Below are 13,945 nucleotides of genomic sequence, written 5' to 3' on the forward strand. Positions count from 1 at the left end.
CCGCATCTCATCCACATCCTGCACCTCCGCCCTCAGACTCCACCCCTCCAACCGCAACAAGGACAGAACCCCCCCTGGTGCTCACCTTCCACCCCACCAACCTTCGCATAAACCAAATCATCCGCCGACATTTCCGCCACCTCCAAACGGACCCCACCACCAGGGATATATTTCCCTCCCCACTCCTTTCCGCCTTCCGCAAAGACCGTTCCCTCCGTGACTATCTGGTCAGGTCCACACCTCCCAACAACCCACCCTCCCATCCTGGCACCTTCCCCTGCCACTGCAGGAATTGCAAAACCTTGCCCACCCGTCCTCCCTCACCTCCATCCAAGGCCCTAAAGGAGCCTTCCACATCCATCAAAGTTTCACCTGCACATCCACCAATATCATTTATTGTATCCGTTGCTCCCGATGTGGTCTCCTCTACATTGGGGAGACTGGACGCCTCCTAGCAGAGTGCTTTAAGGAACATCTCTGGGACACCTGCACCAATCAGCCACACCGCCCTGTGGCCCAACATTTCAACTCCTCCTCCCACTCTGCCGAGGGCATGGAGGTCCTGGGCTTCCTTCACCACCGCTTCCTCACCAGATGCCTGGAGGAAGAATGCCTCATCTTCCGCCTCGGAACACTTCAACCCCAGGGCATCAATATGGACTTCACCAGTTTCCTCATTTCCCCTGCCCCCACCTCACCCCAGTTCCAACCATCCAGCTCAGCACTGTCCCCATGACTTGTCCTACCTGCTTATCTTCCTTTCCACCTATCCACTCCACTCTCCTCCCTGACCTATCGCCTTCATCCCCACCCCCATTCACCCACTGTACTCTTTGCTACCTCCCCCCAGACTTATCATCTCCATCCTCACCCCCACTCACCTATTGTACTCTATGCTACTTTCTCCCCACCCCCACCCCCACCCACCTCATATTTATCACTCCACCCTTCAGGCAGTCTGCGTGTATTCCTATGAAGGGCTTTTGCCCGAAACGTTGATTTTACTGCTCCTCGGATGCTACCTGAACTGCTGTGCTTTTCCAGCACCACTAATCCAGCATCTGCAGTCCTTGATTTTACACAGAAAGAAACCAATTTGGTAAATGACTTTGAAATGTGAATTTGAGTGAGAAGGAAAAGATCAGATTAGATCAGATCAGATTCCCTACAGTGTGGAAACAGGCCCTTCGGCCCAACAAGTCCACACCGACCCTCCGAACAGTAACCTACCCAGACCCTTTTCCCTCTGACTAATGCACCTAACACTATGGACAATTTAGCATGGCCAATTCACCCTGACCTGCACATCTTTGGACTGTGGGAGGAAACCGGTGCACCTGGAGGAAACCCACGCAAACACGGGGAGAATGTGCAAACTCCACACAGACAGTCGCCTGAGGCTGGAATTAAAAGATGAGAAGTAACAAATAATGAATGAGTGAATGAACAAAGCAATTAATTGGATGCAAATAGGAAAAGGTAGACGTTCTGGGCAGAGTACATCCTGAGAAGAATTGGACTGATACGAGACATCCCGGAGAAAATATTTTGAGGAAACAGCAGGAAGACGAGAATATCAATGCTGGAGGTCGTGAGAATTGGAGGAAGTTATGGAAAAGTAAAAAGACTGGAACAAGATTGAGAGGGGTGAAGGAGAGCATGAACTCGGTCCAGAGATAGGGTGACAAAAGGCTGTAAACTGAAGGGTGAAGAGAGTGGGGGGAAGCACAAAATGTGGAGAATGATCCAATCTTTTACAGGTGCCATTAGATGAACTGATTTACCAAAAGAAAATGCTTTTCTTACTTAAAACATTGTCAATTGATTTCAACTTATGGAGGGACATATTTTACCGGAATTTGAGAATGACAACCAAACCCGGAGATATGACCAATGGTGAATAACATCAATGTTTCTCAGGTTTATGCTATGGAACATAATTAGCTGCTTGACATATCCAGATGATCCAGGCATTGAAGACCATGACAAATTATCATCATACAACTGACAGATTATGTGTATGACTGGGTGCTGTGAAAATAGACAGCTGCTTGCTGAGTTAAAGCTCAGTCCCATGAGGTCCCGAACTTAGAATACAAATAAATAGACAAAGTAATTCTCCGGTTGGACAAGTCAGCTGGGAATAGAACTGAAATGAAACCTGCCCAACATCTTTCGAAATGTCCACAGATCATTCCTCCAAACACCAGGGGATGAAAACACTTGCCGTTTCACTGTATAGTTTCTCTTGAAAACAAATAATCCAATTTTATAACGACAAATATGATCTTTTCAACCTTTGTCAATGTGCCAGCCATAATTCAGCTGGTAGCACACTTGGCTCTGAGCCTGGAGGTTTCATGTAAAAGTTCAAATCCCAGTTTTCACAGAATCACAGAATTGTTACAGTGTCGACAGAGGCCATTTGGTCCATTATAGTCACACTGGCTCTCCAAATAGGCATAATAACCTGGTGCCAATCTTCTGTTTTTCCCCTGTAATCATGAACATTGACTATCTGAACAGAAACATCGAACCACCCTCTTGCATGCCTTGATTCAACCTGCCTCTGCCACACTTCCAGGCAATGTGTTCCTGATCCTAGCTACACAATGTGTGAAAGATATGCAAATGACATTGAAATGTCTCTTGTCATGATGATGGATCATAACCCTGTATTATTTAGGGACATACTGAACTCTTAGTTACCATGTATAGTTTTTAAAAAAGAGATGTAACCAAAAGCTAACTCTGAAACAAAATTCAGAGGCTGCCTGGAAAGGAACCTTGGATTGTCACACCTGAAAGTATCGAGGAAGGTTTAAAGGGAGAAATGTATGATAAGCAGATCTGTAGCCTCCTAAATCACAGACTGCGAACATGATGGGAGAAAAGGCAGCAGGCTGGGTGGGAGACATCTTTGTGTTTTCCCCTTAATGGAAGAAAGGGGCTAAGAGTACATTCTAGCCCTGTTGTGTGTGTCCTTGTGGGCCCAGATGCTCATGTATACTATCCCATGTTTGAGCACACCTGTGCTGTGGAAGTCACACAGGCTAAGAACTGATTGCTCTGCATTGCAGGTAAAGGCTTCTATTGCTCTGAACGCTAAAACCTTGAACCAAGGCAAAAGAATTTCAGCTGATCAACAAAATCAAGAAACCCAAAATCAACTGCTTAACTATCAATGCTCCACTATCTACAATTCACAAATGACCCAGAGAGAAACCTATTTATTTTAACTTTTATCTTTTTGGACTGACTTCTCATTCTAATCCATTCATGTGTGTTGCATTATTATTTCTTTGCCAGTTTAGTAGTTAATAAAACTCATTATTTCACTAACCCAAGAAAGCCTGGTTAAATTAGCTCCTTTTAAATTATGAATTCACTCGGATCTGGGAGAAGGATATCCAGTTGGGAAGGAATCCTTTCTCATTAACCTTGTTGTGACTAATTGATGGGGCAGCTGAATAAAGAATGGGAGTTGGATCATTCCTCCTTATCCAGGAGGTTAACAATTTGGGATAGCCCATCTAGAACTTTCCTAAATTAGGGAACTTCACCCAGATCTGATTATAACACTGTGCTCTCTGGTTCCTAATTCTTTTATGACTAGGAATAGTTACTCCCTAACTACTCTGTCTAGGTCCATCATGGTGGAGGCAAATTCTATCAAACTTCCCCCCACCCCCACCAAAAAATAAACTTCTCTTCAAAGAACAAAGAAATCCCAACCTAACCCAACCCAATCATTCCTGGGAACTGTAATCCCTAGAATCACGTCAGTAAGGGTCACTGGAAATGAAACATGAACTCTGATTTCTCTTCATAGATAGCCTTTCCAGCAATTTCTGGTTTTTTTTTCTGTTGATCATGCTCATAAACCTTTTCTACACTCTTTCTAACACTTTCACATCCCTCCCAAGGTGCAGTGCCCAAAATTGCACACAATAACTCCAATTTTTTCAAATTCATTGACAGGATGTGGGCATCACTAGCTAGGTCAGCATTTATTGCCCATTCCTAATTGTACCAAAATGGGGAGAAGGAGGAGTCAATTATGTTGTTGTGGGTGTGGAGTCACATCTAGGCCAGACCAGGTCAGGATGGTAGTTTCCATCCCTAAAGTGAACTAGATAGATTTTTGCATGACAATAGCAATGGATTCATGGTTATCATTAGACATTTAATTCCAGGTGTTTATTGAATTCAAATTCCACCATCTACCATGGCAAGATTCGAATCTGGGCGTCCAGATTAATAGTCCAGTGATAATACTACTTGGCCATCACCTCTCCTAAGGTAAGGTCTAACAAGTGTTTTATACAAGTTCAGCATTCTTTTTTATGTTCTCTATACTTCTATTAATAAAGCCTAGGATACTGTTTTTTGTTTAAAAGCTTTCTTCTCCTACCCTGTAATGACGAATCTAGTTCACCCCATTCCTGCACTCCCTTTAAAGTGCTACCCTTTACTTTAGCTCATTTCTCCATGCTCAGGTGAACAAAACATATCACCTCACACTTCTCCACACTGAAGTTCCTCTCCTACCTGAACACAAAAATCTGTGCTTCCATAAGGGGTGCCACAATGGCTCAGTCAATAGCACTGCTGCCTCACAGCACCAGGGTCCCAGGTTCGATTCCAGCCTTGGGCAACTGTTTGTGTGGAGTTTGCATGTTCTCCCTGTGTCTGTGTGGGTTCCTCTCACAGTCCAAAGATGTGCAGGTCAGGTGAATTCACAATGCTAAATTGCCCATTCTCCTACATTTACCTGACTAATGCACCTAACACAGTGGGCAATTTAGCATGGCCAATTCACCTGACCTGCACTTTCGACTATGGGAGGAAACTGGAGCAAACCTACACAGACACGGGGAGAACGTGCAAACTCCACACTCCTGGCACTGTGAGGCAGCAGTGCTAACTGCTGAGCTGCCCCATGACCAATTCACCTAACCTGCACATTTTTGGACTGTGAGAGGAAACCCACACAGACAAAGGGAGAATGTCTCTAATTCCACACAGCCAGTTGCCCAAGAGTGGAATTGAACCCGGGTCCCTAGTGCTGTGAAGGAGCGGTATTAACCACTGAGCCACCACACCTCCCCAAGGATATTCCTGATAGTTTTCTGGTGAAATTATATTGATCCATTAATCTTAAATTTCTATTTCCCTAATTAAAATGGAAATGTCAAATGTAAACATGTCACAGTGTGATTATACTCTCTGGCCTTTAAGGATGCCAATCACTGTTCTTTCTTCACATCTTCTAAGTTTTTTCTTATGCAATGACTTTGTTACATTCCTCAAACAAAAATGATAGTTAATTCTTCTTCCATCATAGATTCTGCTCAGGAAGTTAATGTTCCAGTGTGTTATAACCTATTGTATAAAACATTATATTGACTTCTCCTTTTCCCCATTTTGGTGATATTCTTAAATTAATTCTTTCTAGTGACTGACCAGTTAATATATATTTTCTCTATCTACCTATCTTGTAGTTACGGACAGCTTGATTTGATCTCTGGACAGTCTCAGCTCTAATAACAAGAGCTCCAGATCTTGTCCTCTTTCCTACCCGTGACCAACACAATTGCAATCAAATTGCTGGAGAAACTCAGCAAGTCTGGCAGCATCTGTGGAGAGAAATCAGGTTGGGTTCTGAGGAAGAATCATTCGACCTGAAACGTTAAGTCTGATTTCTCTCCACAGATGCTGCCAGACCTGCTGAGCTTTTCCGGCAAGTTCTATTTTTGTGTAAGAAACAGTCATGGATTTGGGCAGGGACTCTATGTTTTCCCACTCCCACCTGCTGAATGTGCTGTGAAATTGCACGGTGATATTTGGTGCAATAACTTGCAGTGTCAGCATCAAACTGATGAGACGTTTATGACAATTGTGATACTCCATTATGATTGAAGACAATACTGTCACAGGTACAAATGGTGAGAGATTCACAGAGATAGAATGAAGGAGAAATGAAGGGCAGATAACTGCATGTAAACAGAGGAAATGATGAGAAGAACGAGTGAGAGAGAGTGAGAAAAAAATGGATATAAAGGCACGTTGATGTAGTGAGATAGACAGCGAAAGACAGAGTGATAGATTGGGAGAGAGTATGAAATATAAGATCAGTATCAAGGAAGAGGTATGAGCAACATTTGCACAGTGAACAGAAATAAATGTATAAGAGATTTTGTACGATGAGAGGGAGAGCATTGTTGTTTGATTTTTGCTGTGTCCGAGAATTGAAACGCACTCGAGTCCCAGCTGTTGCAATTGAACCTGCCCCATGGAAAGAGCACTGACTCACAAACCCCATTGGTCGGTCAGAGTCAGTCTCTCGCTCTCCTTTATAACAATGCAATCAGCTGTCAGCTCACAGAGTTCAAACTGGATTGTTGCGAATAGCCTGAAGTCCAAGCACCTCCTGCTGCTTGTAATGTAATCCTGTCTAACGTCTGGCCTGGCTGCAAGGACAGAGAAATAGAAACAGTCCACACACCATATTCAGTTATGAACTAAACACTATCCCCTGTGCCCATCAAGCACTGACATAATAGGAAACAGAACGTAAGGGAGAGAGACCCAGAGAAAGGGTGGGATAGAACGTCACAGAATCAAAGCAATAGATATTGGAAAAGACAGATAAAAATAGAGAGAGGTTGTGAATCGATAAAAAGAACAGAAAGGCACACTTAAAATAAGACAGCCAGCTAAAAGGTCAGTGATAGAAATGGTGCCATAAAGATGATAGCTGTCTGTCTGCACTGTACCTTCCAGGGTGCATGTGCATAGTCAATGGGGAATATTGTTTTTGGACCTTTTTAAGCAAGATTTCATCAATGGCCAGAGATGATCTGAGGGTACAAGAATAAAGACCCAGTGATGTAATTCAAAGGACACCAGAGGGTTCTCCGAGAGTCCAGGGAAATGTTATGTGATTGGGAAGTCTCGCTGAAACTGAAAGGAAAAGTCTGCAATTTGCACTGTGAGAATGGCCTGGTTGTATATCGGCAGAAAACTAGTCAACACCAAAAGGAGAGGGCCATAACTATCCACTAATGAAATGGCTGTATGGAGTAACAACAGAGGACAAATCCAGAACCAGGGCATCGGGGTTAGGAGATGCAGGGAGGATCAAGAAAATTAGCCAATAAGAGATTGAAATGTCGTGGACACCTATTGCAGAGAGCGCAGGGCAATGTGGTGTAGTGATTGATGTACCTGGGACAGCCTGAAAGGAGAACAGGAAGGCTTATAATCAGATGGAATTGGGGTGCTGGAAGAGTTCAACATAGTGGGATTGGAAGATGAATGGATGATTGACAAGAGGAGATGGAGAACCAGCATTGTAGAGACCTCAAACGAAATGGGAAAAGTTGAAAGAAGTGATAGGGCCAGAAAAGGATCTGCAAATTCAAAACAAATCTGGAATTAAGAGTCTAATGATGGCCATGAATCCATTGTCAATTGTTGGGAAAATCCCATCTGGTTCATTAATGTCCTTTGGGGAAGGAGAGAGAGACAGGAGGACATGCAGCAAAATACGCTGGCCCCAAGATCATTATGCTTTGATTTTAAAATTCACTTCCTTTTTTTCAAATCCTTCCATGACCTTGCTCTAATCTATCTAGACAACCTCCTCTAGCCCTACAAACCCCCAAAATATTTGTACACTTCAATCCTGGCATTTTACACATCCCTTGCCCCGCCATTTATTTTCCAATTGCCTGTACCCCTGAAACCACTCCAACTTTACCTTTTTTTATTCATTAATAGGATGAGGGTGTCGCTGGCGAGGCCATCATTTATTGCCTAGAGGGCAATTAAGAGTCAACCCCATTGCTGTGGGTCTGGAGTCACATCTAGGCCAGACCAGGTAAGGATGTCAGTTTCCTTCCCCGAAGGAATTAATGAACCAGATGGGATTTTCCCAACAATTGACAATGGATTCATGGCCATCATTAGACTCTTAATTCCAGATTTGTTTTGAATTCAAATTCCACCATCTACCATAGTGGGATTTGAACCTGGGTCTCCAGAACAATACCTGGGTCTCTGGATCAACAGACAGAAAGTGATGACTGCAGATGCTGATAAGTCAGAGTTGAAAAGTGTGGCACTGGAAAACCACAGCAGATCAAGTAACATCTGAGGAGCAGTAGAGTTGACATTTTAGGCATAGATGAAAGGCTTATGCCTGAAACATCAACTCTCCTGCTCATCAGATACTGCCTGGCATGCTGTGCTTTTCCAGTACCATACTTTTCGTCTCTAGGTTAATAGCCCAGCAATAATACCATCACCTCTCTCCCTCTTGCTTCAAGAAGTCAAAAGATGAAGTTAACCAACAGAAATGTTTTGCTCAACAATTGGCTTGTAGATGGGACATTCCAGACTGAACACAACATTTATAGCTTACTCTGAGCTATATGTGACTCTGTGCCCTATCTCCAATAAGTAATATCCAAGATTGGTCTTTCCAATGTGATGTTCATTTAAGTTTATTCGAAATGTGTTCCATTACAATTCAGTAACAAAGTAATTTCAGATCCTTTGACCAATTTCTGGTTTTTAACAGGATGCACTTAAACCCTATGAGTCTGAGATGTAACATCAATTTCAAGTTGCAAAGTAATGAACAATATATGGAATACACTCTTTATTCAGTCACTAGACCTGGACAATTTATTGCCCTGAGGAGGAGGTACCTTGTTGAATGCAATTGCATTCTCTGTCAGGACAATTCATAGGACAGCTAAAAATCAACCACATTTCTGTGGATCTGAAGTTAGGTAAAGGCTAGACTGAACAGAGTCAGCAGATTCCCTTTTCAGAAGTGTAGTTGTGGACAAGTTGAATTTTTACAACTGTCTAGTGAAAAGTAAAGTTGCTACAATCCTACCAGACTGCTCTCTCATTACAGAGGGATGACTGGTGGTGCTTTAACCTGAAGGTCACTATGCCTCAGGCAAGGAGACAGGTTAAAAAGTGGGACCTTCATGGTAACCTCAGTTGGTGTAGGAACTGAACCCAAGCTGTTGGCGTCACGCCACATTACAAACCAGCCATCCAAGCTAACCAATCCCCAACAGTTTAGTAGCTTCATGCTAATAATGGCAATTGAACAATTGTTTACTAGGGATTCTTGGGGATTACAGGCCCAGTAACATAACCACTATGTTATTGTACCCCATAATTCCATGGTTAAACAGTGAGAGAGAACTTGTGCAAGCAATGCACAGGGGCTGCAAATATTTTCCACATTAATATCAGGTTCACTGGGTTCAATCCTGATCCGTCACTCTGCTGGTCTGACATTATAACCATGGGCTGGAATCTCAATTAATGCTCAATGTGTCAAACCCTGGCTTTACACAGGAATCTCATGTGGAGTTAGGTTAAGGACAAAGCCTTTCCTGGAACTGGCCCGGTCTATCTCTCAGTGTTGGGTCAGGGTTGAGGGCCCTCTGGCATCACTGATTGTAAAGGGAGCACTGAAACAAATGGTCCTGCTCAAAGTGTCTAGAATAGAACTGAAACACCAACTTCCGACTCTGAGAGGCAAAATATTTCTCTTCAACTTGTGCAGGGATGTTATTACAGGTAGGACTTGAATACAGGTCTCTGGATCAGTGGTGCTGGAAGAGCACAGCAGTTCAGGCAGCATCCAAAGTGCAGCGAAATCGACATTTCGGGCAAAAGCCCTTCATCATGAACACAGGTCTCTTAGCTCAGAGGTAGGGAAACTCTGACTGTGCCTCAAAAGCCCTCCTCTGAGAGGGATTCACAGCGATAGTTGGCACCTGTAACACTAATTGCTTGTAACATCCAGGACAGTCGGTGCATAGAAATGCATCACAGGAGTATAAAAGTCAGTGATAACTGTGTGGTTAAATAACACCGACAACAATTTGAACAGCAACGGACAGGGAATAAGGAACGAGATGAAATAAACGTTTTAGAACATAGAACATAGAACATAGAGCATAGAACAATACAGCACAGAACAGGCCCTTCGGCCCACAATGTTGTGCCGAACATCTATCCTAGATTAAGCACCCATCCATGTACCTATCCAATTGCCGCTTAAAGGTCGCCAATGATTCTGACTCTACCACTCCCACGGGCAGCGCATTCCATGCCCCCACCACTTTCTGGGTAAAGAACCCAACCCTGACATCTCCCCTATACCTTCCACCCTTCACCTTAAATTTATGTCCCCTTGTAACACTCTGTTGTACCCGGGGAAAAAGTTTCTGACTGTCTATCTATTCCTCTGATCATCTTATAAACCTCTATCAAGTCACCCCTCATCCTTCACCGTTCCAACGAGAAAAGGCCGAGAACTCTCAACCTATCCTCGTACGACCTATTCTTCATTCCAGGCAACATTCTGGTAAATCTTCTCTGCACCCTCTCCAAAGCTTCCACATCTTTCCTAAAGTGAGGCGACCCTCAATCCCTCTGCTAATGATTGCTAATACACCATAGGCCTTCTTACAAGCTCTATCCACCTGTGTGCCAACTTTCAAAGATCTATGTACATAGACCCCAAGATCCCTCTGTTCCTCCACCTGACTAAGAACCCTACCGTTAACCCTGTATTCCGCATTCTTATTTGTTCTTCCAAAATGGACAACCTCACACTTGGCAGGGTTGAACTCCATCTGCCACTCCTCAGCCCAGCTCTGCATCATATCTAAGTCCCTTTGCAGCCGACAACAGCCCTCCTCACTGTCCACAACTCCATCAATCTTCGTATCATCTGCAAATTTACTGACCCACCCTTCAACTCCCTCATCCAAGTCATTAATAAAAATTACAAACAGCAGAGGACCCAGAACTGATCCCTGCGGAACTCCACTTGTAACTGGGCTCCAGGCTGAATATTTACCATCTACCACCACTCTCTGACTTCGACCGGTTAGCCAGTTTTCTATCCAATTGGCCAAATTTCCCTCTATCCCATGCCTCCTGACTTTCCGCATAAGCCTACCATGGGGAACCTTATCAAATGCCTTACTAAAATCCATGTACACTACATCCACTGCTCTACCCTCATCCACATGCTTGGTTACCTCCTCAAAGAATTCAATAAGACTTGTAAGGCAAGACCTACTCTTCACAAATCCGTGCTGGCGCTCCCTAATCAAGCAGTGTCTTTCCAGATACTCATAAATCCTATCCCTCAGTACCCTTTCCATTACTTTGCCTACCACAGAAGAAAGACTAACTGGCCTGTAATTCCCGGGGTTATCCCTATTCCCTTTTTTGAACAGGGGCACAACATTCGCTACTCTCCAGTCCCCTGGTACCATCCCTGGTTTTCTCTGACCCTCTGTGAATTCCCACTAATCGAAGGACAGGGATTTGACCTCTCTGGTGAAATTACAAATAAGAACCGCCTAATTGGACAAAAGACAAAGTTTAGCTGCATTAAACTCTTCTAGGAGAAAGTGAGGACTGCAGATGCTGGAGATCAGAGCTGAAAATGTGTTGCTGGAAAAGTGCAGCAGGTCAGGCAGCATCCAAGGAGCAGGAGAATCGACATTTCAGGCATAAGCCCTTCATCATCATTCCTGAAGAAGGGCTCATGCCCGAAACGTCAATTCTCCTGTTCCTTGGATGCTGCCTGACCTGCTGCACTTTTCCAGCAACATATTTTCAGCTTTTCTAGCTGCATTAAACCCCTGGTTTCCAAATTTAGGAGCAGTTCCAATTTTTAAAATTTCGAATGAATGCCTCAAATGACTTGCTGATGGGGACACTGCTGGTAAATATTTTCCATTGCCTAAACCAGACTTTGTGGTTACAGATCCCTCTGTTTTTGCTGCCAGTGGGGATCTGGATAGGTAAGTGCTCTATCACTTTGAGGCTAACCTCCCCTCCACAATACAGTGCAGCTATAGTGGCTCAGATACTCACCGAACCTTCAGCCCATGCCTGGGCTCCCTCGGCAGGGTCCATGTACTGTCATCTGCTCATTGGGCGGAGCTGCTGGGAACACATGACTGATCTGATGAATGTTAATCGTCGCAAATCCACAAGCATTAGTCATAAACTTAACAAAAGGGCCGGGAACAATGCAACACCCTAAAAATAACTCCGGTTCCATCAGTCTGCAAAAATTGGTTTCTAGTTTCTGCTCATACACCCGCAGCCAACGCCACAGGGAGGGAGGCGAAAGTCTGTTGGAAAACTATACCAAGTGGAGCTGATCATTTCAAAAGACAACGCCAAAGATCTACTGAGTTTTTCCAGCAATTTCTGCTTGGGCTTGTGAACTGATAATTTACCTTGAATCAAAAGAATTGTGCAGGCCAAGTGACATTCGCTGTGAACCACAGAGACCTGTACAAATGAATGTACATAAGCAGTAGATTTTGCTAGGATGCAGGGTTGCCATATGTGAAGCTGATCTGCTGCACTGCAGAATGTTCCAAGCTGTGTTCGTGCGCGGCTGTCCTTGCAGAGGGAGTACTCTTGACAGAGAGGTGGGTCCTGCAGGGATACTTTATCTCCCCCCGCCCAGCTCTGTTTTGATTTAGCCCTGTCCCCCTTACTTTTGATGGTTTTTTTTCAGTGTCCAAAGCCAGGTTTGTATGTAAATACCGAATGGACTATTCAGGTGATTTACCAGTAGCTAAAAACAAAAAGGTCGTGGTGATTGGGGAGAAAAACAGTTCAAATCCCTACATTGTGGAAGCAGGCCATTTGGCCCATCAAGTCCACTCTAACCCCTTGAAGAGCATCCTACCCAGACCCAACCCTGTACTGCTGGTTAATCCACCTGGCCTGCACATTTTTCAAATAGATACAAGCCCACCTTGCTGACCCTGAACTCTGGTCTACTGGCTTTGAAAAGACTCTTCCCGGTCAGATGCAGATTTACCTTCAAACAGCTGCCCCCAAGCCAATTTTTCCAGTTCCTGCTTAATACCGTCATAATTAGCCTTTCCCAAACTTAGCACTTTCACCTGAGGACCAGTCTTATCATTTTCCATAGCTGTCTTACGACTAATGGAATTATGATCACAGTTCCCAAAATGCTCCCCCACTGAAACTTCGATCATCTGTCCAGGCTCATTCCCCACACAAAAACGTAGAAGCAGAGGAAAAAGAATAGGCCATTCAACACATTAAACCTGTGTCAGTATTCAATTTTTTTATGGGTCTATCACTTTTGACTAGAACATATGCAATAATTGAGCTTCCACAGTCCTCTAGGGTAGAGAATTTCAAAAATTCATCACCCTCTGAATGAAGAAATTCCATTTCATCTCAGACCTAAATGGCCTATCCCTTATCCCAAGACAATGTTCCCTGGTTCAGTGTTCATCAGCCAAGGGGGACGTGGCAACTGCATCCACCCTGTTTCCAAGTTTCAATGCAATAAACTCTCATTCTTTGGAAAATCTAGTGAATACAGGTACAGTTACCTCAAATCAACCTCATAAGACAATCCTACATCCCAGGAGAGGTCTGGTGAACCTTAGTTGCACTCCCTCAAATGGTGTGTATATTGTCCCTTAGATAAAGAAACCAAAACTATACACAATACTCCACACGGTCACACCAAGGCTGTATACAAATGAATCAAACATCTTTATTTATGTATTCAAATTCACTTGTGACGAAAGCCGATATACCATATGAACATAAAACATAGAACATCACAGCGCAGTACAGGCCATTCGGCCCTCGATGGTGCACTGACCTCTGAAACCCTTCTGAAGCTCATCTAATCTACTCTATTCCATTTTCGTCCATATGTCTAGCCAATGACCATTTAAATGCCCTTAAAGTTGGTGAGTCTGCTAATGTCACAGGCAGTATGTTCCACGCTCCGACTACTCTCTGACATCTGTCCTATAGCTATCATCCCTGAATCTAATGCTATGTCCCCCTCGTGCTAGCCATCACCATCCAAGGAAAA

At 43.9% G+C, this 13,945-nt stretch overlaps 1 protein-coding gene across 1 annotated transcript in view; it reads right to left on the bottom strand.

The window, feature by feature from the left end:
• wnt2bb (wingless-type MMTV integration site family, member 2Bb) overlaps positions 1–11,990 on the bottom strand; it is a 66,976-nt gene extending 54,986 nt beyond the window's left edge. Inside the window, exon 1 of the mRNA XM_060845295.1 lies at positions 11,935–11,990. The gene's annotated coding sequence lies outside the window, so the exon portion shown is untranslated. The remainder of the gene's footprint in view (positions 1–11,934) is intronic.
• Positions 11,991–13,945: the final 1,955 nt, after the last annotated feature.

The sequence above is a fragment of the Hemiscyllium ocellatum genome, chromosome 26 (assembly GCF_020745735.1).
Source record: "Hemiscyllium ocellatum isolate sHemOce1 chromosome 26, sHemOce1.pat.X.cur, whole genome shotgun sequence".
In the NCBI taxonomy this organism is placed as follows: domain Eukaryota; kingdom Metazoa; phylum Chordata; class Chondrichthyes; order Orectolobiformes; family Hemiscylliidae; genus Hemiscyllium; species Hemiscyllium ocellatum.